This window comes from Lacerta agilis, chromosome 6 (assembly GCF_009819535.1).
Source record: "Lacerta agilis isolate rLacAgi1 chromosome 6, rLacAgi1.pri, whole genome shotgun sequence".
NCBI lineage: Eukaryota > Metazoa > Chordata > Lepidosauria > Squamata > Lacertidae > Lacerta > Lacerta agilis.
The window spans coordinates 18,828,686-18,856,535 of record NC_046317.1 but is presented as its reverse complement, the minus strand read 5'-3'; the positions used below and the strand labels follow the sequence as shown (position 1 = coordinate 18,856,535).

Sequence of the window (27,850 nt, the reverse complement as noted above, 5' to 3'; positions counted from 1 at the left end):
AGCGGCAGGAGTTTCCAAATTGCAGTACTAGGGCTCATTCTTGGTACTGGAGCACTAGGGAATACGGAAGGAATAAATGAATATCACTTATTTGTGTAGCTAACAGCATCTGTGTGCATGGCCCTTTAAAGAGTCCAAGAGGACAGGCCCTGCCCCAAAGAGCTTAAATATATTGCCCCTCCTGCAGCATCACAGAGCTATGGTCATGAAAAGCATTATATCTGCCCCACTTTCATTCTTTGTCGTTTAGTTAATGACATAGACACAGCTTCATCTGAGATGAGGGTCTGGCAACCTGGAAGTGTAAGGTGTTTCCTCACCACTGTATTTATTCATTATTATTATTATTATTTTGATGTTATCTTCAATGCACGAGGCAACAAAATAGCTAAGACATGCTACATAAAGAAGACTAAGGCTACAACTACTTTCCAGTTAACCAAGGAAGGAATCACACCCAGAGAAAATGTGGGATATTTACAATGCAGTCAAACCAACAATGCATGTTTGCTAGATAGGCACATGAGAGGAGCTGAAGCTCACAGAGTTCTCCCATAAGCTTGCTAGAGAGAACTCGGAGAGCCACTCCAGCTGTGCCCTGACAGGGAGTCTTTAGCCATATATAATTTCCTCACCTGGCCAGGCACTTGCTCTTTGCTCTCTCACCTCATTTCAGTAATGCAGAACATCTGCTAAGCCTGAGCCACAGACTCCCATTTTAAACTAGTCTAAAGTATGCCTTTGTAACCGGATTGCCATTTTAAGCCTGCCTGAACAAAACTGCTGTTGTCCGTTATTTCCACTTCAACAAGAAATTCTGAGTGAGTAAATGTCATTTTGACCTTTTACAAGTTTGTGGGGCGGGGAGGGAGAAAAGGGGGGGGGGGACCAGGAGAATCCAGTCTACTTTAAGTAATCCTGGATTACTTAAACCAAAAGGCTAAAGCTAGCCTATCTAAACTTCCCTTTTAAGCTGCAAATGTATGGCACTTTGCTGAACTCGCAAACGTGAGAAAGGAAGGAAGGATAATATCTAATAAATTTATCATCTCCTAGCATCTATTCCTACAGAGGGGACATACCAGGTTCAGGGCCGTCTCAAAGGGATCGTGCGCCCTGGCGCGACGATCCCTCGGCGCCCCCGGTGGGCCGCCTCTCCGCCCACCTCCCTCCCGCGCTGGCCGCCCCTCGGGAGGGGGGGGGCGAGTGGGGGATGGGGGCGTGGCGCTGCAAGCCGGCCACCCTCCGGCGCCCCAGCTGGAGCGCTGGGAAGGGCGCGCAAAGCCCCACGCTGCTCCAGTGCCACGTCCATCATCCCCCGAGGGGCGGCCAGCGCGGGAGGGAGGCGGGCGAGCGGGGGATGAGGGGCGTGGCGCTGGAGCGGCGCGGAGCTTTGCGCGCCCTTCCCAGCACTCCAGCTGGGGCTCCGGAGGGTGGCCGGCTTGCAGCGCCACGCCCCTCATCCCCCACCTCCCTCCCGCGCTGGCCGCCCCTCGGGGGATGATGGACGTGGCGCTGGAGCAGCGCGGGGCTTTGCGCGCCCTTCCCAGCGCTCCAGCTGGGGCTCCGGAGGGTGGCTGGCTTGCAGTGCCAGGCCCCTCATCCCCCGCCCCATAGGGGCGGGGGCAGGTTGGTGAGGGGGCGCCCGGTATGCCGGCGGGCTCGCGGGGGCGCCCCTGGGGGGCCTGGCGCCCTGGTGCACCGCGCCACCTGCCCCTATGAATGAGACGGCTCTGCCAGGTATGTGTCTTAAAGAGACAGGCCACACAAACTACAACCAGGACTACTGGCGCCCACACATATCTGCAAAATGACAAGTGGTTTTCAGACATTTGCCCAACCACAACAATGTCCAAACTGGGGCTGGTTAAACAGTACCATTGTCATGTGATCAAGTTTGCTTTTTAAATGAACCCTTTTCTATTATTGTTCAGAATAGGGTGTAAATATTGCATTTGAATGTTTGTGAGTGTATGTAAGGTGTGCCCTCTTAAGCTCCTGTAATGTACAGCATTGACTGTTGTCCTCACGGTGACATTTCTGCGTCCTTGGAGAGCTAAATGCACATGACCACAAAAACGCAGGACTGCCCAGAATGTTTCTCTTCCTTTCCACAGACATCAGGCTCACTGGGGGAACACTTGTCCAAAGGCTTTAATTAGCCTCTGGGGTCAATTCCAAGTAAGGTCTATGGGACTTAGTCTCTCGGATGTGTGCCTCCTATCTAGAGGCGTTGAATGAAAGAGAGAGTGAGAGGTTGCATCTGTCTTCTGTTTAACTAACAGGAATTTGGGATGCAGCAGGAACCCTCTTTAAAATTAGTGCACACAGGAATGCATGGATGCCAATTGGATTCAATTTATCCCGACTTAATTTGAATGAACGTGATGGGTCTTTTGACACAAGCTGTACTGACTAATTGTTGCCTGTTTGGGTGCACTAAATCAGCCGGTGCAGCAATCAGGAGAAGGGAGCCAGATGTTTGGAGTTTCTTTGATTGCCCACAGCCTTAAGGTTGGGAAGAAGATGTGTTCTGCTGATTGACTTTATTAGCATCTGTCAAGGCACCGCGTGCATCCGAGACACAACTGTCAAAATAAGCAGCCTGGCTCGTATTCTCCCCTCATGCTCCGTTTCCCATAAGATGGAGCGAAGTGGAGGAAGCGCAACAGCATAAGCTGAGATTCCCAGAGAACATTGAAACCCTGAGCACCTGGAATTGCCCTGCGGAGGGGAAAGAATGTCTATTTATTTACATCCAATGGTTCTCTTTGCTAGTCATTCGTAAGAACAAACACAGGACCAAGTCCACTCATCCAGAAAAGCAAATGGCTTTGTTTCCCATTGTTATTGGACTTTGATATGGATTTCCCTGTTGGAGGGGTTGTACTGGCACAGAAAAATTGAGGGTCAGAAAAATAAACCGCCAGTAATCCACAACCTGAAAGGAGAGTGAGCCGCCTGGAGGCTGGAATGCAGGCTGTGGAGAGAGATAGAGGCCTTTGCTTTTAGGTTTGTTTGGATTATTTCTTATTTTCTAAGGTGAGCCTGTTCTGGACAGCACAAGACATTGCATGGATATTTTTGGGTGTATCATTTCATGTTTCTGTTTTATTTTGAAGAGTTCTGCTTGTAAAATTTGAATAATAATTTCATGGGTCTGGACAATGCTTTGTTTCCAAAAGGAGTCAGTTCTTATGCTTCCATTCACTTCAAACTTTGCAACATTAATATCTGCAAGAGTGTTGTGGGAGCATCTTTTGCTGAGTTCATCAGCTGAAAATGCTATAACATGTGAAAGTCCACAGTCATTTGACAGTGCCAGTCACAAAGATCAGTGCAATTGGCTTTCCTCACATGGCTCATTTTGTTTATCAACAGCATAATCCTGACCAAGTTTACCTAGAAGTAAGTCCTATTGAATTCAACAGGGCATTTAAGTGAGGCTAGGATTGTTTTGAGGATATACAGGTACAACCTGCTTTTCAATACAGCAGGGTTTCTCATAGAGAGAATATGTTCTCCTTGTGTGTATACACACATGCACATATATTAAATGTGCTTGAGGAGGTCAGTTTTTCCAGATTCCAGCTTGAACTGGCCTGATCCGCACCTCCCACATGCAGATCAAAGCTCAGCTGTTTATTATGTTTTGCATTCCTCTGCATGCTGCAAGCAGTTCTCAGCTCAAGGAATGTCTCAAACTGTGTTTTAAAACGCATACTTTCAAAGATGCATTTATAAATGCACATTCTGAAAGGAAAATATGTTCAAAATACTATTCAGAAATTGGATGAAGCACTCTGTAGTGAAACCGTGCCGGAGGAGAATACAAATGACATCGGTAACATTATATCATCTGTCGGACCACAGCTTCTTAATCCCTGGTCTAGACACAGCTGCAGAGATGGTTCTCTCCTGCTTCGTGGCCAATTAGCTCAGATACAACTTATCTAGCAAACACTAATGAGTGCACAGGCTCATGCGCGGTCCTTTAGATGTCCTGGTCCCTGGCTGTTCAGGGATTGAAAGGCAAATATCAACATTTGGAATTGGGCCCAGAAGCAGACTAGAAACCAGTGAGGCTATAGCAAGGAAGGTTACAAGCTTTCAAAACACTAGCTCCCATCAGAACTCTAGCTGCCAGGTTTTGAAGCATTGTCTGTGACAGCCGCTCAATTGTGGATCTGCCTCCCTGCACCTTCATTGCACAGCTCTTGGTAAATGCTGAAAGTGCCCCCCTATACCCTGGCTTTTGACACCTACGCTGTAAAATTTTATTGCCCACCTTATTTCTGTGATTGTCAGTCATTTCAAACTGTTTCTAATGTGTTTTAATTGTTTTAATCCATTATGAAACCTTAGGGTGAAGGCTGGGTGAGGATGTTACTAGGTGCAGCTTGTTGGGTGTGGGATTATCGCCATTCATTTGATATTGCTCTTAAACAGGCATAGGCAAACTCGGCCCTCCAAATGTTTTGGGACTACAACTCCCATCATCCCTAGCTAACAGGACCAGTGGTCAGAGATGGTGGGAATTGTAGTCTGAAAATCCCTGGAGGGCCAAGTTTGCCTATGCCTGTTCTTAAGCTACCAGAATTGTTGATACAAAATAAAAAAATTCTTTCCAGTAGCACCTTAGAGACCAACTAAGTTTGTTCTTGGTATGAGCTTTCGTGTGCATGCAGAAGAATTTTTTATTTTGTTTTGACTATGGCAGACCAACACGGCTACCCACCTGTAACTAGAATTGTTGATGTTGTTTAGTTGTTTAGTTGTGTCCGACTCTTTGTGACCCCATGGACCAGAGCACGCCAGGCACTCCTATCCTTCACTGCCTCACTGTCCAACCATCTCATCCTCTGTCGTCCCCTTCTCCTTGTGCCCTCCGTCTTTCCCAACATCAGGGTCTTTTCCAGGGAGTCTTCTCTTCTCATGAGGTAGCCAAAGTATTGGAGCCTCAGCCTCAGGATCTGTCCTTCCAGTGAGCACTCAGGGCTTATTTCCTTAAGAATGGATAGGTTTGATCTTCTTGCAGTCCATGGGACTCTCAAGAGTCTCCTCCAGCACCATAATTCAAAAGCATCAATTCTTCAGCGATCAGCCTTCTTTATGGTCCAGCTCTCACTTCCATACATCAGCTACCAGAATAAGTATGCTTGATTTTATGGTTGGAAATATGGCGCTTCACACCTGCTCTTCCCCCAAAACCATTCTCCCTCTTAGACTTCAAACACCACACATTTCTTAATTCAGCGTTATCATTCCTCAACACTAATTCTGCTCCTTTTTTCAACAAGCAAAACTTTAGCTTTTTGTGGTCGTGAAGAAGTCCACACAAGCTCCCTATCACCCCAAATTAAACTCGCAACTAGGAATGAACGGTTGTGGCAGGTGATGTCACCCTCATTTTCACTGGGAGATGGAACTGTTACATACAAAATGTGGCATATATTAGCGGGGTCATGTTCTGTCGTTTCCGTTCTTGTATTAGGCGGCAGTTCCTTGTCATCTTGTTTCTAAAGTGATTTCTGGAAGCAAAATGTCTTGTGTCTCTGTGTGTGCGTTCGAGTTGGGGAATCGTTAATTCCTCCTAAAATTTCATTAGCACTTAGCCAAATAAAAAGTTGACTCTTATTTTCCAGGAAAGCCATTGACTGCTTTCATGGCAAAACAACCTACAATGACTGAAATGCAAAGAGAATCCGAACCATTAAATGTAATAGTGTGGCTCCCCTCCCTCCCTCTGGCTAATGTAGCTCCTGCTCCTCTCTTCCTACACTGTTTAGCAACTCCAATGTCGAAAAGATAAATTTAACTTGACAGCGCAAGATAATGGGGGAAGGATTCTGGAAACATTACTATGGGTGATGAGCTGTAACATCAATTAATTTGGGAATTAAGTTTACTGAACTAAACTTCTACCACATACAATATTATGTATACCTCCAATCTTCAGGGAAAGCTGTTTGGAGATAAAGATTAACTGGAAGTGGTTACACCATAAAATAGTTTGCATGTTTATGAGAGAGAGAGAGAGAGAGAAAGAGAGAGAAAGAAAGAGAGAGGGGGGGATCCGAAATAAATAAAAAGCTTCCTCTCACCAACCAGGGCTTTAAACCAGAGTGGGAATGAAGGTACTAATAGGATACCCTACAGGCATCTTGTTTTGTGACTGTGAGAACAAAATGTTTGGCTAGGTGGGCCATTGGCCTGATCCAGCAAGTTTTTATTAGGTTTCCATTATGTCTACAAAAGCCTAGAGTCAGCTCTGTATAATACCATCTAAATTGGGGCTTCCCAAGCTTTAGGTTGCCAGCTGTTTTTGGACTATAATTCCCATAATCTCTGACCGCTGGTCCTGCTAGCTAGGGATGATGGGAGTTGTAGTCTAAAAACGACTGGAGACCCAAGTTTGGGAAACCCCGATTTAAATGGTGGGTGGGGGAAATGTAAAACCGTTAAGTACAGAATCTAAACTTACCAAACCCATCAACTGAGAAAAAGGAGGTAGAATGAAAATTGATGTTTCTTAGACTTGTTGTTTTCCAAAACATCTGGAAGGTAGCAGGTCAGTGAAGACTGATCAAAGAAATGCCGCGACAGGGCCTTCTTCGTGGTGGGTTTGTAACTGCGGATTTATCTCCCAGTTGATGTTCTTTTGGCCCCTTCAGTTCTGGCATTTAGGGAGGCCTTAAAAGCTTAACTTTTGCCATTTCTTAAGCATTTGAATGATCTAATTCAGTCTTGCTTACATGTTTATTTTTGTGTATCCCTTCAGTGTTTCATACTCTGCCTCATGTCATTTTGATTTCTGTGTGTACATTGCCCTTGTGAGGGGGTAGCTCTGAGAAGCCACTGATAAATAATTGGAATGAATAAATAACCTTTAAAAAAATCATACTGACGCTGCATACATACACTGCACCCTTCAAAGTGTAAGACCATAATGGGCTCTTGAGCTCTTGAGTGGTGGATTCAGGAACACGAAGAGGCAAAACACCATGCAGGGTTCAGCAGGATTTATTTTGAGTTACATATGTAAAGCAAAAGGCACAATCCAAAAGTTGGACTGAGCACTGAGAGACTGGCGCGTACTGCTTATAAAGACAATACAGAAACCGAAAATAGAAACCGAAAATTGGCTCAAGGTTCACATGTTCCTTAGGAGTACAACCTCCCAAAGCCTCCCCAACTCGCTCTCCCCAGTCTGGGAATGTGTACCTGGCGAGCTTTGAATGTACTTGGCAGACTTCCCAGAAATATAGCAACATCACCTAGCTTGTCAGCACACAGATCCGCTATTGTATGCTATTCATAGGGCATGTGTGTGTGCCTAATCAGCAAGAAAGCATAACTTCAGTTAACCGGCAATAATACTTGTTGCATTAGATAGGAAATACAAAAGCATAAATCAATAATACCCATGCAGGGGGATGAGTCTACTAACTAGGAAATACCTTACATCTTAATGGACTGGATATAATGTTAATACAGCAAACAGGAGCCAACTCCAGCTGCATTCCTCCCGGCTGTTCAGAAAGCGCATACATCCCGTCCAAGGCTGAGAGCCCCCCCTTGCTCACACAACTCAGAGCTGCCCCTCTCCCAAAGACCCATAGGAACAATACACAAATATAAATCAATACATACCAATACATGTAAGGATACCCAACTCCAACAAGCCTGATGCCTCCAGTATGATCAATCAACAAGACCAGCTCTTAAGCCCATTAAAGGCTAACCACAATTAACGGCACATTCCTTAAAAGGGGCTTTCCGTCCCCCTCTCTCGTGAAGGTGTTTCTATGGTAACAGCCAAGGTGCTATTTCTGTATTAACAGGCCATTGTTTAATTCCAGACCGTACACCGTTATCAAACCTTGAAGCTGCTGGCCAGTTTTGGCTGATTTCCCAGAAATAGCTGAAGAAGCAACATTAGGCACATTCCTTTGTCTCTCTTAATATTACAAAAATACAGAAAATATATTAATGCACAAATGCTGTGAATGATACACAAATAGACAAGCTTAGAAAGCAATTAAGGCATTCATAATCAATATGGGATATTTAGCTATTTGAACTATCCCCTTCATTCCCTCCTTTTCTCTTCAGACAACTCGGACTTCACAGTACGAGTTCGTCTGACGGATCCTCCTGAGCCAAACTGCGATACAGGGCCATTTTATAGGGATCAGTTATCCTTTGCACAGAATCAGAAATACACTTTTGGACACATTGGGCTAAACAAGGGGCCATGTAAATTGATAACAAAATAACAAACAGATATGGTCCTCGGCCATGGAGACCAATTGTGAGCCACTATCATGTAGCATCTTCTCTCCATTTATAGGGGTAGTAACATCATTAACTCTTCCGCAATGGTATGCATGTTCGTATTTTAAAGCAGTCAGGTTCAATGGGATGGGTAGCAAAGGCATTTCCACCCTTTGCATCTATGGGGCCTGACATGCGTACCGAGCAATTTTCCTTTCGGGTCCCTCCCCGCAACCTACGCTCCTGTAGGTGCCTCAATAGGAAAAGAAATACCACCACCATGTAAAGTATAGTTAACATGATGCTAACACCTAGAAAACTCCGTGTATTCTCTCTTTGCGTGGTGTTCTCGTGGGGCATCATTTCTCTGCTCTCCACCTTTGGGGATCAACGTATAGGCCACACGTACCACAGGAAGATTTCCTGCTGTTGGAAGTATTCCAAGCAGCTTAACTACTGTTTCTTCCTGACCCTGGGTTCCTGGAACCTCCACCTGAGGGAGTGACCTTTCCATTTATTGACGAGAGAAAACTGACTTGCACCGTACACACCTCCTTTCTAATTCCTGACTCAGATGGTTCTGGTATATCACTTGGCCCCTGTGGCTATAGCGATTCCTGTAAAGCAATACACCTCGTGTGTGATGCCCACCTTCCGGATTAGGAGGAACGGTCTATGGACCCACTCCTATTCCCCAGTGGCCCTATAGGCCCTGCTTTGACTGGTTGGACAAACCAATGGCAGCACTGTCCTGCTGTCCAACTGTCCTGATACCGTTCAGCTGCTGATGTTTCCCAGTTTCTTCTGCCGTGCGTAGAGGTGCCAGCTTCCCGGGTGTGGCACCAGCAGGGCTGTCGTCTCGCGGACATCGAGAAATAATCAGGAATCACTGTCCAATCTGCTTCAACTTCCTTCACACGCGGACGGTGGACCCACGGGATGGTACCGGTAACTTTCACTGTCGTTGGAATAGACAGGAGAACAGTACGCTGCCCTCGCCAGGCCTCGCAGAATGGGGCGGTATGTTGACCCACACTCGGCTCCTGGTTCGATAGCGGCAACGGTTCCACCAGCACACAAGGCGTTCTAGCCTGGGTCCACCTGTTCAAAGACAAAAATCTGAGACAGTGATTGCACATCATGCTCAATATCTATAACATTTCTCGAAACAGCTGAAACCATTTCCGTTGTCTCTTCAGCACAGGGTACTTCAGCTGCTTTTTCAACTCCTGAAGTTTCTTCTCTAGCTGTAATTGCTTCTGTGGTTACTTCTTGCTGCACTGGAGCTGCACAAAGTACATTTTCCTGTTGATTTTTTTCTTCTTCTCTTTTTTCTTTTTCTTTTTTTCCTTCTTCTTCTCGGGGGATCCACAGTTGACTCACTTTTCACAGTGTCATCCTCTGTTAACTCGGCCTTAGTGCGTTTTGATCCCAAAGTAAGCGCACCTTCCTTGCCATTTTGCAAAGATCCTTCAGTTGCAGTTACAAGCGTGAAATCCTTCGGTTCATTACTTTCTGGAACATCAACTGCAACTTTCTTCCGTGCCTGCCCATCTCAAGGTATGGCTGGCATCTGCTACATCCATTTGGATGACATTCACTACCTTTTGATCAGGTGCTGAGACTTCAGCTACTTCCCTCTCCATAGATCTCGCAGTTACAGCTTGCTCTATTGATGTTTTTAGGGCAGGGTCATCTTCTATTTTATTCGTTGAAGGCCCCTCAATAACAACTGCATAAACATCTTGCATTTCCCTCTGCTCAGGAGCTTCAGTCCTGTCACCAATTACAGAGGCTTTATCAGAATTTACCTCAACACATGTCGCAAGGGAATCTGAAGTATCGTATCTTCTACCTCAGAGTTGAAACCGACCTCATTCTCCACTTGCTGCAGGATCTCCTTTAGTCCTGGCTGTACGGTGGCTGCGGCTTCCGCTTCCATAATTCTTCTGACTGTTCTGAAAAGATCTCCTTATGCACCTTCTCAGGAGGAAATTTCACTTCCACTATGCGCCCTCCTTCTCTGCAAAGACCTTCACACCAGCCTTGAGGGCTGCCTTTTCTATGGGGGCTTCTGTTTTCCTTTCCTTAAGAATAATATCACCTTCTGCTGTTTCTATAGAGGATGCCATTTTCTTTGCTTTGTGGAGTCCTCTGCCTCAACGTCTTTGCAAGTACCTCTGCCTTTGCCTTTGCCTTTGCCTTGCCTTTGCCTTTGCCTTTGCCTTTGCCTTTGCCTTTGCCTTTGCCTTTGCCTTTGCCTTTGCCTTTGGAAATACTGGTTTCTGATTTCAACTACAACATTCTCTGTGCTTTCTGGTAGTAAGCCAAGTGCGGCATGTTCGGCCATACCTAGGTCACTGACTTCATTTGCTGCATTCTGCACTGGAACTGCAGTTATCTTGCTTTGGATAGGTGCCTCAAACACAAAAACTTCGGCACAGGGAGGCTCAGCTTCCTTTGCTGCCCCATCGGCCGCCCTATTCCCTTGGGTCACAGGTTCCTTTCCCCTCTGGTGCCCTTCGTAGTGCCTCACGGCTATCATCTCAGGGGTCCAAACGGCTCCCAACAGTTCTGCTAGCTGGTCTCGGCGTTTCACATTGCGCCCATCTGATTCCAGCCACCAACATTCTTTCCATATAGCTTCATCCTCGTTAGTATGAGGAAAGCATACTCAAAGTCTGTATAGATGTTTACAGTTCGTACATTGGCCAACCATAGTACTTGGGTGAGGCCACTAATTCAGCTGTCTGAGCTGACGTTCCCGGATCCAAAGGACCTGCTTCAACTGTTTCATATTTCGCTAATCTCCTCCCATTCTGAACAAAGCTGCTTTTATCGGAGAATGAAATTTAGGCTTGCAGCTTTGTAGGAGATCTCGACCCAACAAAGGGATGGGACACTCTGACATATATAGGAATTGATGGGTCAGCGTTCGCCCCCAATCACGCATTCCATGGGTGTAGAAAAGGTTTTACTTGACTGGTCCCTGTTGCCCCTGTAACTTTGATTGACTGCTGGCTGATTGCTGTAGTTGCCACTGGAACTACTGAATTCTCCATAAAATTGACCACTTGGTTCCCTATTTACATCTGGGCCATGAGTTCAAGGGAACCCTAAAGTGAACCTGGTCCTCCCTATTGCTGGTTCTCAAAACTTTGCCAGCCCCATGAGTACTGGACCTCCTTGTCCGCTATTCCATCGGTCTGTATGAGAGGAGTAGCGACTTTCACTGGTTCCTCTTCTTCCACTGGTTGGTTCCCCTTGGTTTCAGCCTTCGCCCGTTCTCCTGTTCGGGCCATCCCTTTTCCAATCCAATGGCCTTCTCGGCTGCACAACGCACACTGGTTTCTCCCTAAACCAGTTTCCGCGCTCTCTGCCTCTTCCTTCAGTTGCACGTCCTCTTCCCTTCCTCATTTCCTCTTCTCCTTGTTGCTTCTCCCCTATAGCCAGTGCCAACATATTCAATTTCTTCTTTCTGTACTTTTCTTGTTCCCTTTCCTTTTCCTCATCTCTATTATCATATAAACGCTGAGCAGTTGCTATCGTCCACTCCAATGAATGGCCTTCTAAACCACCCTTCTTCAGTATTTTCTTGCGGATATCTGGGGTTGATTGGGCTATGAAGGTAGTTTTTAATAATATCTCATTATTCCCCTCCTCTGGGTTTAGGGGTGTCCAGATTCGAAATGCCTCCTTCAGTCTTTCCAAGAACATGGCAGGACTTTCATCAGGCTTCTGGATAATTTCAGAAACTTTTGCCATATTGGTGGGCTTTCGCGCATCCCTAATGAGCCCTTGGATCAAAGTGCTCCTATAAGATTTGAGCTTCTGCCTGTCATCTGCCTCATTGTAATCCCAGTTGGGATCTGTGGGGGGATATTGAAGCAATCTTTCTCCCTCGTCTACTTTGTCGTCTGCCAGAAGGCGACGAGCCTCAGTACGTACTCTCTGCACTTCTTCGCTTGTTTGCAATGTCTGCTGGCAATCTTCCCAAGTAGGGGTAGTATTCAGGTCAGTGGTAGAAAGTGGGATATGCTGGAAAGTACTAGTTCTGGGCAGGGGTTCCCCTTCCTGTGGGGCAGGCCCAGGCGCATCCCATGCCTGGCGGAGCGGCATTAAATTAGACGTTATTCCCTTCACTCTTTCCATTTCTTTTAGTCTCCGCTGTTCCTCATAATTTAGCACCAGCTCGCTTGTGCTCAGGAAGGCTCTTAAATACTCCTCAGATTCTTTAATTTTTATCTGAGCCAGCCTCAAAAGCCCATCAGACCCACCTGCAGCAGCCTGCCACCTCTTCATGATCTGCCTAGCCATTTGGTAATTTACTGCAGTGTTCTCTGGGGTTCTGGCATGGATGCCAGGGGTACATGGCAAATCCTCTGGTTGTTGGTTTAACTCATGGGTGGGATACACACTTCTCTTAGGCGTTTGAAGAACTGCCTTGGGGTCTGTTGCCTCTGTCTCTCCTCCTTGTTCCTCTACTGCCCTTGGAGCCTGGCCTCGCGGCGATTGACTCGGTGGGGGTTGGAATGGAGCACTGGGAACATAAGGGGTTGTCTGCTGAACAATGTCTACATCTGTTCTGTCGAGATCACTTGCTACTTGCAACTGTGCTTTCTCTCCAGAGCATGGCATTATCTTCTTTTTGCATTGTTCCTTCGGGTTCTGGTCTATACACCCTTTCCATATATTTACATATGGAATCTGATCCAAACGTGTTTGGATTACTGCTGCCCACAGTGGGTTCACTTTCACAGGATCAAAGGATCCTTCAGATGGCCATCCGGTGTCTAGTGTTGGCCAATCCACTTCACAAAGACTTCTCATCTTTTCTTTGTCTAGCTTGATACCATAGGCATTGCCTTTGTTAGCTAACTTCCAGTTGTTCAAAATGCACTGGAGCGGGGTCAGTGGGGTTGAAGAACCTCCCCCCATTTCCCGCGCCTTCAAACGTGCTTGCACACACACACTCGCACCCGGGGTTCGTGGCCTGGGCAGTCTCCTGCACACAGGAATCTCACTACTTGCCAGTCCCGTCTCTGCCAAGGCAGAGATCCACACTCAGTTTTGGGTTTCCTCTACGGTCCCCCACTCATACACTCTTTACAACCACACAGGCGCCTCACACACCACCTTCCCAACCTATCTCTGGTTCCCTTCTGGACGTTTCACCTACGTCCAACCCTTTTTCCTCCTTTGGGAGCAGCGTTGGGTCACGTCTTATACCTGTGCGTGCCCACTAGCCCTCTCCCAGTTTCTAAGACATCCAAGACGTCCTAGTTCCCTTTCCTCTTTTGAGAGCAGCGTTGGGTCACGTCTTATACCTGTGCGTGCCCACTAGCCCTCTCCCAGTTTCTAAGACATCCAAGACGTCCTAGTTCCCTTCTGGGTGTTCAAAACGTCCACCCTTACCCTAGGGAGTGGCTTTCAGTTGTCTTATGGACTGATCGGGTCCACTCGTACAAACCTATACCACCTCCCAGAAGAATGATCAATTCTTCTTTCCCTATCCCCTCTCCCAGGGGGATTCCTTACTTACCCTTCCCGCGGGTTGCCCTTCAGCGCTGCTCCTTCTCCTGTTCCTTGTGTCTGTTCCTTCGCGGCAAGGCAGTGGCCACAGAAACGGCTTTCAGTTTCCCAGTCAAAGGTAGCCTGGCGTGCACAGAAACTTTCAAGTGTTTACAGCGACCACAAGCCAGACCAGAAAAGGCACAGACCTGCCTTCATGTCAGCATCCAACACTCAAAGAGCCCTGGCCCACCCAGGGACGCCAAATGTAAGACCATAATGGGCTCTTGAGCTCTTGAGTGGTGGATTCAGGAACACGAAGAGGCAAAACACCATGCAGGGTTCAGCAGGATTTATTTTGAGTTACATATGTAAAGCAAAAGGCACAATCCAAAAGTTGGACTGAGCACTGAGAGACTGGCGCGTACTGCTTATAAAGACAATACAGAAACCGAAAATAGAAACCGAAAATTGGCTCAAGGTTCACATGTTCCTTAGGAGTACAACCTCCCAAAGCCTCCCCAACTCGCTCTCCCCAGTCTGGGAATGTGTACCTGGCGAGCTTTGAATGTACTTGGCAGACTTCCCAGAAATATAGCAACATCACCTAGCTTGTCAGCACACAGATCCGCTATTGTATGCTATTCATAGGGCATGTGTGTGTGCCTAATCAGCAAGAAAGCATAACTTCAGTTAACCGGCAATAATACTTGTTGCATTAGATAGGAAATACAAAAGCATAAATCAATAATACCCATGCAGGGGGATGAGTCTACTAACTAGGAAATACCTTACATCTTAATGGACTGGATATAATGTTAATACAGCAAACAGGAGCCAACTCCAGCTGCATTCCTCCCGGCTGTTCAGAAAGCGCATACATCCCGTCCAAGGCTGAGAGCCCCCCCTTGCTCACACAACTCAGAGCTGCCCCTCTCCCAAAGACCCATAGGAACAATACACAAATATAAATCAATACATACCAATACATGTAAGGATACCCAACTCCAACAAGCCTGATGCCTCCAGTATGATCAATCAACAAGACCAGCTCTTAAGCCCATTAAAGGCTAACCACAATTAACGGCACATTCCTTAAAAGGGGCTTTCCGTCCCCCTCTCTCGTGAAGGTGTTTCTATGGTAACAGCCAAGGTGCTATTTCTGTATTAACAGGCCATTGTTTAATTCCAGACCGTACACCGTTATCAAACCTTGAAGCTGCTGGCCAGTTTTGGCTGATTTCCCAGAAATAGCTGAAGAAGCAACATTAGGCACATTCCTTTGTCTCTCTTAATATTACAAAAATACAGAAAATATATTAATGCACAAATGCTGTGAATGATACACAAATAGACAAGCTTAGAAAGCAATTAAGGCATTCATAATCAATATGGGATATTTAGCTATTTGAACTATCCCCTTCAAAAGCACATTTGAAATACATCTATCCCCTAAATAATTCTGGGCACTGTAGTTTATCCATCCCAGAATTACAATTGCCAGCAACCCTTAACAAACTACAGTACCCAGGGTACTTTGAAGGGGGAAATGTGTTTCAAATGTGCTTTAAAAGTATAATGTGTACGCAGCCCCAAGCTCTCCACAGAAGGCAAAATCAGGAGTGTAATTAACTAGGAATGGCTATCTGATACCCAGGATAACATATACAAAAAACATCAAAACATATGTGAGTCCACGAAGTAGAATATATTCATGGCTTTAGAGTGAAATGTGTCATTTCTTCCACAATTGCCATTGTGTTTCACTTGAGTAACATGCCTGGAAGTCTCCCGTGGATTCCCCAATTTGTCTTTACCCACCATGAAACTGTTCACAGGTCATTATGTGACTAATTGGTCTTGCATATGTTTCATTCAACTTCCAGCACAGTTTTCGAAGGTGTGATTTTGCTTTCATCTTATTTTCCATAGTAGCTAATTCTAACCTGCTCGTTAACTTTAATGAGCAATCACACCAGCTAGCTGGTGTTTTCTCACAGAGACCTTCCCGACGCGGGCTCCAGAAAGATTACGCAGAGCATGAAAACAGGGCACATGCGCAAACTTACAAACACATTTAATCCTCTGAAATGCTGGGGAATGATTTAATCAAGGCCAGGCTATGTCTGGCAGTTTAATCTTCCCTTTTGTCATTCCTCTGTAAATATTCTGGGGAAGGAACAGGAAGCACGGGTGTGTGATGCTTCCTGTTTCTTGGCATCTCCATCCATCTCTCCTTTCCTGGGAAATGTGAAAATCCTTGACTTGAGTGGGGTGCTGGAAATTTGCACATCTCCCTAAGTGGGAGATACACACTTTCTCTGAGTTGTCATGCTGTTCTCATGCCATAGAGAGAGGATAACAAACAGAAAAAATCACAACAGCTAAAGGCAGTCTAGTTCACAAACCTTGAAATGTACACCCATGGGGCACACAGCATGCTGCCAGCGGCATGCGGTTGATTTTTTTCTTAGGGCAACAGTTAGGGCTGTATGTAGAGTTAGGAACCCCAAGGATCACCTAGTCCATCTGCCTGCAAGGCAGGAATCTCCACTCAAGCATCCCTGGCAGATACCGAAAAGCCTTCAATGAAGGAGACTCCACAGCCTACCAAGGAAGTCCATTCCCCGGCCGGTCAATTTACCAGTTCCTAGCGGCTTGCAAAAAGAAGAAAAGTTTGGCTTTGCTTTGTTTTTGGTTTTTTTTTTTTTTTTTTAAAAAGACATCCCCAGGCAGAAGTGTGGATTCCCCCCTCCCAAATTAAAACAAAACAAAACCATTTTTAACACCCCTACCTTTCTTCATCATCTCCCTTTCTATGATTGAGTTTGTTGGTTGTTGCATGTTGCTGCTGATCCTTCAGGTTCCACTTTAGTTTGTATTTCTCCTCAGGCGCATTTTTGCAAACACATTATTTCCCTAATATAATGCACTATATGTTCTTTTCACTAATGTATGGGTTTTAAGTATACTCCCCTTTAGCAGACACATCTTTTGTACACTTTTTAAAAAAGAACTCCTTTGTAAAATGGGAGGATTTGGAAGGCTTAAACCAGGGGTCAGCAAACTTTTTCAGCAGGGGGCTGGTCCACTGTTCCTCAGACCTTGTGGGGGGCTGGACTATATTGGGGGGGGGGAGAATGAATTCCTATGCCCCACAAATTACCCAGAGATGCATTTTAAATAAAAGCACACTTTCTACTCATGTAAAAACACCAGGCATGTCTCACAAGTAACCCAGAGATGCATTTTAAATAAAAGGACACATTCTACTCATGTAAAAACACACTGATTCCTGGACCACCCACGGGCTGGATTTAGAAGCCAATTGGGCTGGATCCGGTCCCCGGGCCTTAGTTTGCCTACTCATGGCTTAAACCAATCTGGCCAGGCTCAAACTGTCAAACTTCTATGTAGATGTCATCTACTGTGATGGAAAAGGGAGAAGTTAAAACATGTTTAGATTCCCCAATATATTGAACAGGGGACAGAGAGCTTTATTTTATATGTAATGGCTCAGAAAATGAGACGTAGATTAAAGTGGAGAGAGAACAGTGTGGAGCAGATCAGGATTTTTAAACTACACAAGCACAAATACAAGGTAAATCTTGGGGCCTGAGCACCCCTGAGGTTTTTAGACTCAGTCATATTCCATATAATGTAATTGGGAGTTCAGCAGGAGCCAGATTTTGGAATTGGACTCAGGAGAAATAAAGCTGTTTTCCCATTTATTTGGAAGATAGCTCCTTTTCCCAAGCCCAATTCCAAATCAAGCCAGGGGGTGGCCTTTAGCAGTTACTAGATAAAGTATTGAATTCGTATTTCACGTTTCGTTTGATTGAATCAGGTTTCCCACAAAATGCAATTGCTCATAGTAAACAATGAGCAGGCAATTCCAAGTGCAATTTTTCATGAGCTCTTAGATGCTTGTGATAGAGGCAGGCTTGGGATGTGAGGGGATTACATGGAAGAAAAGCAATAATATAATAGCAAATTGTCGGTTTTAATGAATATGAGCAGAGTAAGACGGAATGCCTGCAGCAGCCAGTATTTCTTTTAGAAATCTTTACCAAAATAAATACGGAAAGGGGTATTGAAATAGGACAATAAATAGGAAAGTGCATTTTGAATAATACACATACAAATGTACTTAGGCCTTCCTGGTGTGTTGTGTGAGTCTGAATTCTTTTCAGCAACACTGAAGCAATGCTGAATCACACTTTGAGAAATCTAATCTAACAAGAATGAGGCTTCTGAAACTGTAGCAGGATGGGGTTGCAAAGCCTCCTGTAGCTCAGTAATTGGTATCTTATCAGGGTAAGTTTCAGAGAATGTACTATTCACTCTGAATGACCCCATTCTGTGGGGCAGCTCAGTCTGAAGTGGTTGAGAAGGAAAGGCTGAAGGTAATGGACCATTGCACCATTGATTTTTATAGTGGTTTTTTTTGGGGGGGGGGGGGGTGGCGGCTATAAAAGGCCACTAATCATGGTGGCCATGTGTCCACCTCCAGTACTCAAAACAATTTCCCTCTGGATAGCAGGAGCTAGAGATCTTGTGGAGAGTGCTATCCTACTCACGGTCTGTTTATGGCATTCCCACACGCACCGAAGGAACAGAATTCTGGACTAGGATGGCCTTTGCCTTATCCGAAAAGGCACTTATTAGGTTCAGGTCATGGGAATAAAAGTGTATCATCACATCCGGCTTGCCTGTGATCAGAGTACTGGTCTGGAATCTGAGCGACAAGCAGTGGGACTGGGGGAGGGGCACCAATTCACCCCCATGCCCACCATTTGAGACTGTTGCGTCATTTTGCCTAATGGCAGGGCCGGCCCTGGTCAAGGGCCCTCAGACCATGTCCTATTGTATGCCTCTGGAGTCAGGTTGGGCAACGGGTCCACTGGTACGTGATTGTGGATGTCACACGGAGACCATAATTAGTAAGCTTAATGTGGGGTGGAAATGATTATACAAATTTATAAAGTTACTACAGTAAATTTGAAATGAACGCAGAAGAGAGGATGTGAGGAAGTCCAATAACTAAGATTTAAATAAGTTTAGAATGATTAAATAGATGTAATTTTTTGGTATTTTTTGTGAAGTTTTGTTTAGTTAAGTTTTTTGTGTGTATTTTGTATTTTTTGTATTGCTTTGTAGTGTTGTGTAGTGTTTGTATTTAGTATGTTGCTATTTTAAAATTTAATAAATTTTTATTTTTTAAAAAAGGAAATGATTATACAAATTCGTCTGTATACCATAATCGGGAAAGCTGTGCTGTGGTTCTTAAGGCCGTACTTAAAGCTGCTTTATTTTTAGAAAATCTGTATTTGTGTTCAGGAGGACTCTTTGTCTAATTTAGTGGTTTCTGGATAATTCCCTTTGGGCATTTCACATGCAACATAGAAAACGGATCTGGTGATAAGAATTCAGTCACTCATGTTCACATGCTATCAAGCTGCAACTAGGGTTATGTACCACAGGACTTTTGCGGGTGCGTATATAAAATGCATGCACCCTAATTCACACCCTTTTGCACTAATCTGCCATCTGTTTAGGACACTCCTGGGATCATGTTATTTTTGTATCGTGGTGATTCCTCTGTTGAGCTATCCGAGGCTGATGGTGCACTCTTATGGAGTCCTAGGAGTCAGCCTCGCTGAATTCAGGGAGTCTACTCTCCGAAAACCGTGCCTAGGAATACAGCCCTAATGTTGGCAAGGATTATCTGAAAGAGCTTTCTATTTCTAGGCAATTTTGCACTTGGAGCAAGCAAGCTTCTTTCTTTAAATTGGCAGGCAATTTACCTTCGATGCCCTGGTCCCTCCCCCACTGAGATGGTAATACCTTAGCTTCCTCTCTCGGTGACAGCTCTGCTTCCACTGTTATTTAAGGACCCAGGCTGGCTGCCTTCTGCAGAAACCATCAATTTGATGACTCCTGGGTGCTCCAAGTAGTCTAGGCTACTGCAGTATCCAGAGCAAGGGGCATCATTTTAGAAAAAGAAAGTCGGGTCATTTCCCTTTGCCACATTTAATTGACAAAGCAGAAGGCTAATATTTGAGAACCAATGAAAACTTTTCTTTATTCTCTTTCTTTATTAGAAAGGGGTGGGGGGGGGGATACTGGGAAAGTAATTAAGCTCACTCTCCCCTAAAGTAAGCAGGAGGCAGAATGATGATAAATGTTCTACCCAGCCTCGTGTTTGCAGTATACTTAGGCAAGTGATTAATTTCTCATTTTTGTGTTATCTGACTACAGCTCCTCGGCACAGATGTTTTTGTTTTAAAATAACGAAGAAGCTGGAATGGTTATCCTCCCCCTGTTTGGCTCTGTGGAGAAAATACAAGATGAGTCTGAGCAACATCCCCCCCCCCCCGGCAAGCCACCAGGGAGTGTAATGTCTGGCAATCAGAATGTTTTTGGTTTTTTTTAAGCAGCTAAGTCAGTATATAAATGGTGACACTGCATGAAATATAAACCGAGCTTTCCAAAGCCTGACATTAGTCAGTATCAATCACTTATGCAGAATGTGACAAAAGCAGCAGTGCTGAATTCAGTGCCTCTGAATTAAATAGGACTCCTGATTGGACTTGGTTCAGATTGTGGCTAAGGTAATTCCCATTGAACTCAATAAACCTGGCTGTTTAATAGGATTGTTTAGGATCCTGTGTACGTAATCCAGTGCTACATAATTCCCCCCCCCATGGGCCACTTGAAAATTGCTGAGGGTCTTGAAAGACCACTTAATGATTTTTCTGCATGATTTAGACATTGTCATGTGCTAGACGCTGTATGATTATTTTTTTTAAAAAATGATGTTTTTATTGGTTCTTTTATTTCTCCTGTTGTGCTTTATTGCACTACAAATTGAATTCAAGCTGAAAGTGTTCTTCAGACATGTGATACACCAGCTTATTGATGACAACAGTATGGGAGTGCCTGGCGTGGTGTGTTTGTGTGTGGAGAGGTGAGAGGATTGCACTGAAAACTAAAATGAATGATTAAAATGAACGGGAAATGCTGCTGTTGTTTAATATGGCTGCTACTACTGCAGCTACTTATATTCATAAAATAGGAATATAAGAAGCTGCTAATAGTAGGTCAGACTATCGATCCCCCAAGCCCTGAATTCTCTATTCTGACTGACAGTGGTCTCAGGCAAAGAGGGGTCTTTAACACCATCTGCTTCCTGATCATTACTTTAAAATGTAGATTCCAGGGATAGGTCCTGGGACCTTCTGTGTGCAGCGAAGCATGTGCTCTATCACTGAGCTATTTACCTAGAAGAATGTGGTTTCTGCCTAGTTTAGGTACTGGTTAAAGGATGGGTGGGGAGGCAGCCCTTGGATTACATTGGGAATCCCTCTCCGCCAAAAAAATTCTGTTTCACAAGGAGATAATTTTGGGGAGTCCCTCATCCAATCCAATGGAGATTCTTTATTATGGATGATTTTGCATTAGAAGACACCTGCTTCTTGGGAGAAAAGCAATGACAAACCTAGACAGCACCTTAAAAAGCAAAGACATCACCTTGCCAACAAAGGTCCGTATAGTTAAAGCGATGGTTTTCCCAGTAGTAATGTACGGAAGTGAGAGCTGGACCATCAAGAAGGCTGATCGCCGAAGAATTGATGCTTTTGAATTATGGTGCTGGAGGAGACTCTTGAGAGTCCCATGGACTACAAGAAGATCAAACCTATCCATTCTCAAGGAAATCGGCCCTGAGTGCTCACTAGAAGGACAGATCCTGAAGTTGAGGCTCCAGTACTTTGGCCACCTCATGAGAAGAGAAGACTCCCTGGAAAAGACCCTGATGTTGGGAAAGATGGAGGGCACAAGGAGAAGGGAACGACAGAGGATGAGATGGTTGGACAGTGTTCTCAAAGCTACTAACATGAGTTTGGCCAAACTGCGGGAGGCAGTGAAGGATAGGTGTGCCTGGCGTGCTCTGGTCCATGGGGTCACGAAGAGTCGGACACGACTGAACGACTGAACAACAACAACTCACACTCACAGAATACTTATATCAAGGACCCCTATAATCATCAATCAGAACTAGCCATGCTTTGTGATTTTGTGGGAGGTAGTTTGAACTTAGCTATAATTATCCTAAGGCATCCATGTTGAATTCCAGGCTGTGGTGACAACTGTGTGTCAAACCCAAGTGTAGTTTCCAGTGGGACTTCTGATTTTGACAGAACCTTGGACAGCTCCACATGAAGCTCAGGCTGGCAGCTCACATGCAAGCCCCAAAAGCTCATACCTGTTTTCAGCAGGATAGACCTCTAGATAGATTTTTAATTAGGGCTGTGGCTCAGTCTGAGTGGCTAGCCCCACCTGAACTTGGAGAAATCTCTTGTAGTTGAACACCTTGCTCAATTTAGTAACTGTTTGCTTGGACATCATTGGTGAGGAGGTGTGGCTTTGTTGTGGTTCAACGGGAGTCAGTCGCTGTCCTCCCAGGCACTCGGTTATTAGTGCTCTCGCAGGAACCTTGGCACCCTGCCAAGATGTTTGAGATAGGTGGCAGCAAGATGGACTTCTGAGATTCACAATACACTGTGGTTTCTTAAGGAAATAGATAATTGAGGGTTGGTGTTGAGGGACAGCTCCATCGCTCACTACATCGCCTCCTCAGAGCTCATGGGCTTAGCCCCTAAAGGTGAGGAGTCCAGCCCTAGGTCCATGAGAGCCCCAGGTGACAAATTCCTGGATGCTTTCCAGATACAATGCTAATAAAACTATACTTGAGATTCCCTGAGTATCAGGTTAAACAATGAGCTGAGCTATTTCCTAAACACCTTTAAGCTATTGGGCTTCCATATTGGGTCAAATTCATTTAAATCATACTCACGGTAAACTTAATGTGATTTACTTGGATCCATCCCATTCTTGTCCTGCCCCCCCTCCTATTTATGTTGGAATCTTTTGCTGTTTGTAGTCATAATCATTACCGTTCTGTAATGCACAGAAAAAGTTACTTCGAGCCTCTTGAGTTTTTATAGTGTGTTCTGCATTTGACGTTCTGTGGTTTGTTTAAATTTGTAAAGCTTTGTAATTCGAATCTCTCTGTGTTTGCTACTATCTAAATTTAATGAACTGTAACCAAACTCCAAACTGGGGTATTGTTTAATCCTTAAAATATTGCTCTCAGCTGGGGTTTACCATTTCAGAGCAATAAATGCAAATTAGAGTATTGCAAATATATTCCAAACATTGAGTACAATATCCCCATGTTTACAGGGCCTCCTTTGATTCTAGAAGGGAACAGAAACATACATAAAAGAGCAGAGGAAGTCCCCAAATACAGGATGATCTGTATACAATTCAAAGCCATTAGACTGAAGCCAATCTTGTAACCTGGTGATATGTACATATCTACTTTGCAGGGCCATTTTAAGCATATCCGGCGCCGTGGTGCAAAGCTCCCTCCGGCACCCGCCCTGTTTCCCAGAGTTCTTTTTACGGAGGACGGCGCAGCTGGCAGGGCTGGAGGAGGCAGGCAGTGGCTGGAGGGCAGCTCCTCCAGCAGGGAAGAGGTGGAGGATGGACGCAGCGCCTCCCGGTTCAGCTGGCCATTTCGTGCCACGGTGGCCATGCTGCTGCTTCGGCACGGCATGGTGGAGGCGGGTGAGGGCCATGATTAGACCATGGCTGTTTTGTACTTCTGTGAATCTTCTGACCAGCTCAGGAGTGCAAGCCAATGTTCCCAGGGCAGTGGGGTCATTCCAGGAGCCATAGAATAAATTGGACACCCCTCTCCAATGCTGGAAACAACATTCTCACATTGGAGAGGGAGATCCAATATTTGATTTCCCCCTCTTAACTACTAACTTCCAAAATCTTGGCTCAGCAGATGTTTGGCATGGGCAGATCCCCAAAGAAGGAGTGTTTGGGACAGTTTGGTGGAGTATCATGGAGGAGTGGGAAATGGCTAGAATCCAAAGCTATCCTGATCCCCGGATATGCCCCCAAACGAAATCTCTCTGTTTCTACCCATTTTGTCCTACTATTTTTAAGTGGAAGGCTAAAAGCCTTTTTGGGGGGTGGGGGGAAGAAACCCAGCCTAGAAGTGGATGGAAATATGTATAATTTTTTTTCTTAGAACCTCCCATTCAGCCATCTTGAACCTGACAAAGATTTGGATATTGTGGTTGAACCATCTTCAGATTCTGCACCTGCCCCCATAATAGGACTGCAGCCTAAATGTGTCCAAATCTGTGTTTTGGTAAACCCCCCCCCCCCAAAAAAAATTGCAGATTTAAGTGGAAATGAAGGGTAGTAGCCAAGTAATGCATCCCAACAGCCCAAGGAATTTCTGCTTGGGTAAAATAACTTTCCCCACTCTTATCCCCACCTGAGTACCACCCACCCTCCCCAAATCTTCTCTGGAAGCTTGAGAGGACATCTTTAAAAAAAAGATGGCAGAGATGATGTGGGGAGAGAGGTAGGAAGTCCTGTTGCCCAAGCAGAAAAGCTTGTAATGATGGAACCCTGACTTACTGCTGCTTTGCTACTCATAAGTAAAGGGGCTATGGGTAAAAGTGTGAAATAGATCCATCTGTCCCTACCCTTCTCCCCCACCGCAGTAAATCCAGAATCATCCTTTCAGAAGAACATCAGGCGCACATTGCAGTGCACAGGGTTCTGAATCGGAAAAAGCGAGTTAATAATAAAATATATAAGGTGATATAAAAATAGCATTAATGATTTTTCTTCTGCTACACAGCTGAAAATGCTTCTCTGCCACCTCTAATAATTGTGAAAATCTTAATTCCAGCCATTGTGAAAAAGGTTAAGGATTAAGCTCCATCTAACTCTGTGAAAGTCAATTTAATTTTGACACAGTATTTCATAAAGCCAGGATTTCTCAATAAGAATTAACAATTCCACCTTGAAGCCTTTTTTAAAAAAATAAAATAAATAAATACCAAACTAGTATCTCTTTTTGGCAAGTGAAACGGTTCTGCTGACACTTTCAGGTTTAGTCAATACAATTTTGTTTTCTAGACTGTGACCAAAAGCTATGTTAGCAACCAAGCTTGCTGAAATTTAATGATGACCACCCTTATCGCGGACAAAATTAATTGGTTTTTTTAAAAATAAAATAAAATAAATCAGTTGATTATCATCATGAGCAGGAACATTGCTAAATTGATTTGTCTAGGTTTTAAACAGAGAAAAAGTATCATACTAATATAGGTGTGTGGATGGAGAACACAGTCACCTGCACCACAAAATAGTGAGGATGTGTGCATGTGCCATTTAGTTCAGTCTTTGCCAACCTGGTGCCTTCCATATTTTTGGACTACAAAGCCCATCATTCCTGGATATTACCCATGCTGGCTGGGGCTGTTGTCCAAAACGTTTTCAGCCGTGGGCCAGTCCCCCGTCCCTCAGACCATGTGGTGGGCCAGACTATATTATTTGGGGGGGGGGGAATGAATGAATTCCTGTGCCCCACAAATAACCCAAAAATGCATTTTAAATAAAAACACACATTCTACTCATGTAAAAACACCAGGCTTGTTCAGTCGTTCAGTCGTGTCCGACTCTTCGTGACCCCATGGACCAGAGCACGCCAGGCACGCCTATCCTTCACTGCCTCTCGCAGTTTGGCCAAACTCATGTTAGTAGCTTCGAGAACACTGTCCAACCATCTCATCCTCTGTCGTCCCCTTCTCCTTGTGCCCTCCATCTTTCCCAACATCAGGGTCTTTTCTAGGGAGTCTTCTCTTCTCATGAGGTGGCCAAAGTACTGGAGCCTCAGCTTCAGGACCTGTCCTTCTAGTGAGCACTCAGGGCTGATTTCCTTAAGAATGGATAGGTTTGATCTTCTTGCAGTCCATGGGAGTCTCAAGAGTCTCCTAAGTTAGCCATGCTCATTAAACCTAAATCAACCCATGCTCGATGGGTTGACTCTGTGTAGGACTAACAGTGCATACAGCCCACATTTTTGGCTTGGAAGGTGAATTACGTGCAGAAAATTGTATGAATTTGCTGTATAGTTTTATTCCGTGTACAAATGGCTTAAAAGCCACAACCCGATAAAGAGGGAGAATCTGTATAGACCATGCTGAGTGACTTGGGAGACTGGTGTGAGGAGGAGACAGCAGATAGAATCAGATGGAATAAAATAAAGAACCAAATTCCAGTTTTGATGCTGAGAATTTGGAAATATTGAGGGTTTTGGGGTTTTTAAAAAAATTGCCTTTGCTGTGATGTTTAGGAATGTTTTTGATCTGTATTCCTTGGTACATGTGATGGATTATCTAGAACCAGAATATCACTGTGTTACTGAAGTAGAGATAACAATTCCTATATGTCTAAGAAACAAAATGATCAGTCCAGGTAGACAAGACTTGATTTTATTAATAAAATGTATATTTTTTCACCTCTTTGAGGTGAAAGTTACAAACTTTGGTTTGTTTTTTAAAAAAAAGGAATTCAGAACAGCAAACTGTAGACTTTAAAATCTGTTGTACATATAAAATGTATGCATGATTTAAAAAAAAACAGCTGGAAACAAGCTAGTTGAATCTGATATCAATTAATTTAAACAAATTTATATAAGAAATAGTAACAAACATTTATTTTTCAAGTCTTAACATATATTATGAAAAATAAGTACAAAAGGATTTGCATTTTTAAGTTAATATCTATGTCTGACTACCTGGAGAGAGAAAAAATGTTTTGAGGCCAGGGCAGATTAGCCATGGGGCAGTTGTGTGGGGGGGATGCATTGCAAATTATGACTGTTAGGGTCAGAAAATAAGTTCTATAGCTAGCTGTTTCCTCGTTGGTTGCTTGGCAGCTAGGTAGAATCACATGACCTGGACTTAATTTGCCACAGCCCAGCAAAGGGAATTCATGAGTAGACCCATATTTCTACTCCTCCATCTCCTTTACTGAGGGAGTAACAGATTATAGGAATACATATCCAGTACATGGAGCATGTGCATGGGGTCCTCCACCTGCTCTTCCTGCAAACCACTGAAAGGATGATCAGTACTGACAGTATTCAGCACCAACTGGCCAAAACAACCCCACAAGCAATAACTTGACCTGGTCTAATAGCACCTTTAACAGCAGCTGGGTCTGCAGAAATCAACAGTTGAAGCTTTTCATGCTAATATCTGCTCATGGAGTTCATCAACGTGTTAAAAGACACATCCACTGGAGCTGGTATAAATATTGGCAATCCTACACACGCCTGAGAGTAGATGACTCTCACCATCTTACTTTCTTGATATACGGCTTTCTGTTGGGCTCCAGTATTCCTCGACTGGGACTCAAGAAAATAAATACTGATGGGGATGAGAGGATAGAATCTGAGACTTCTTATATTGAATGATGTCCAGGGCAGGAGATATTAATCTTGGCTCACGTATAATGGTGTAATTCCATCAGACAACTGATGGGGACACAATCCATAAATAATGGTTTAGAATCCGGTTTCAGTATCTATGTGACAAAATTCAGGTGAGGTACAAGAAACGGAATGGCCATAGGCTTCTCCGGGTATTCAAAAATAATGCATGTAGGCTCAGTCGGGTGGTGGGTGGTGTTTAGACATGCACACTGGCTGTTTCCCTGATGTTCCTATGTGCGTTGGATATACCTGCTCCCCCTCTCAGCTTTCTTGCATTTTCAGGGTTCCTTGCTGCAAGGCGGCTGCTTAAGCATGTACACACTTAGAAGGCCCCTTCAGAAAGCTTGGAGGTGGATCCAGGTACACCTGGTGCCCACATCCTGCCCCTACCCAGTTTGAGCCTCATATATTCTTTCTGAATGTCTGGAGAAGACTCCCATGACAGGTTATTTGAGGACCTCCTTTTGATGCTGCCTGTAGGGGATGGCAGACAGAGCATGCATGCTTCTCCACCTATCTCTGTTAACATCTCTCCACGTGAGAGGAGATCATGGGGCATACTAATGTTGCTCCAGTTTTGGGGATGAGCAGCAACACTGCTGTAGCAAGGAGCCATAGAATGGACTCCTTCTACATGGCCACAGTCTCCCAATATTACCAAAGAGGAACAGGACGATCCCATGCACC

At 44.6% G+C, this 27,850-nt stretch overlaps 1 long non-coding RNA gene across 1 annotated transcript in view; it reads left to right on the top strand.

Moving 5' to 3' along the window:
• Positions 1–592: 592 nt before the first annotated feature.
• Positions 593–27,850, top strand: part of LOC117048096 — a 35,355-nt gene continuing 8,097 nt past the window's right edge. The window contains exon 1 of the long non-coding RNA XR_004426801.1: positions 593–821. This is a non-coding gene — a long non-coding RNA (uncharacterized LOC117048096). The remainder of the gene's footprint in view (positions 822–27,850) is intronic.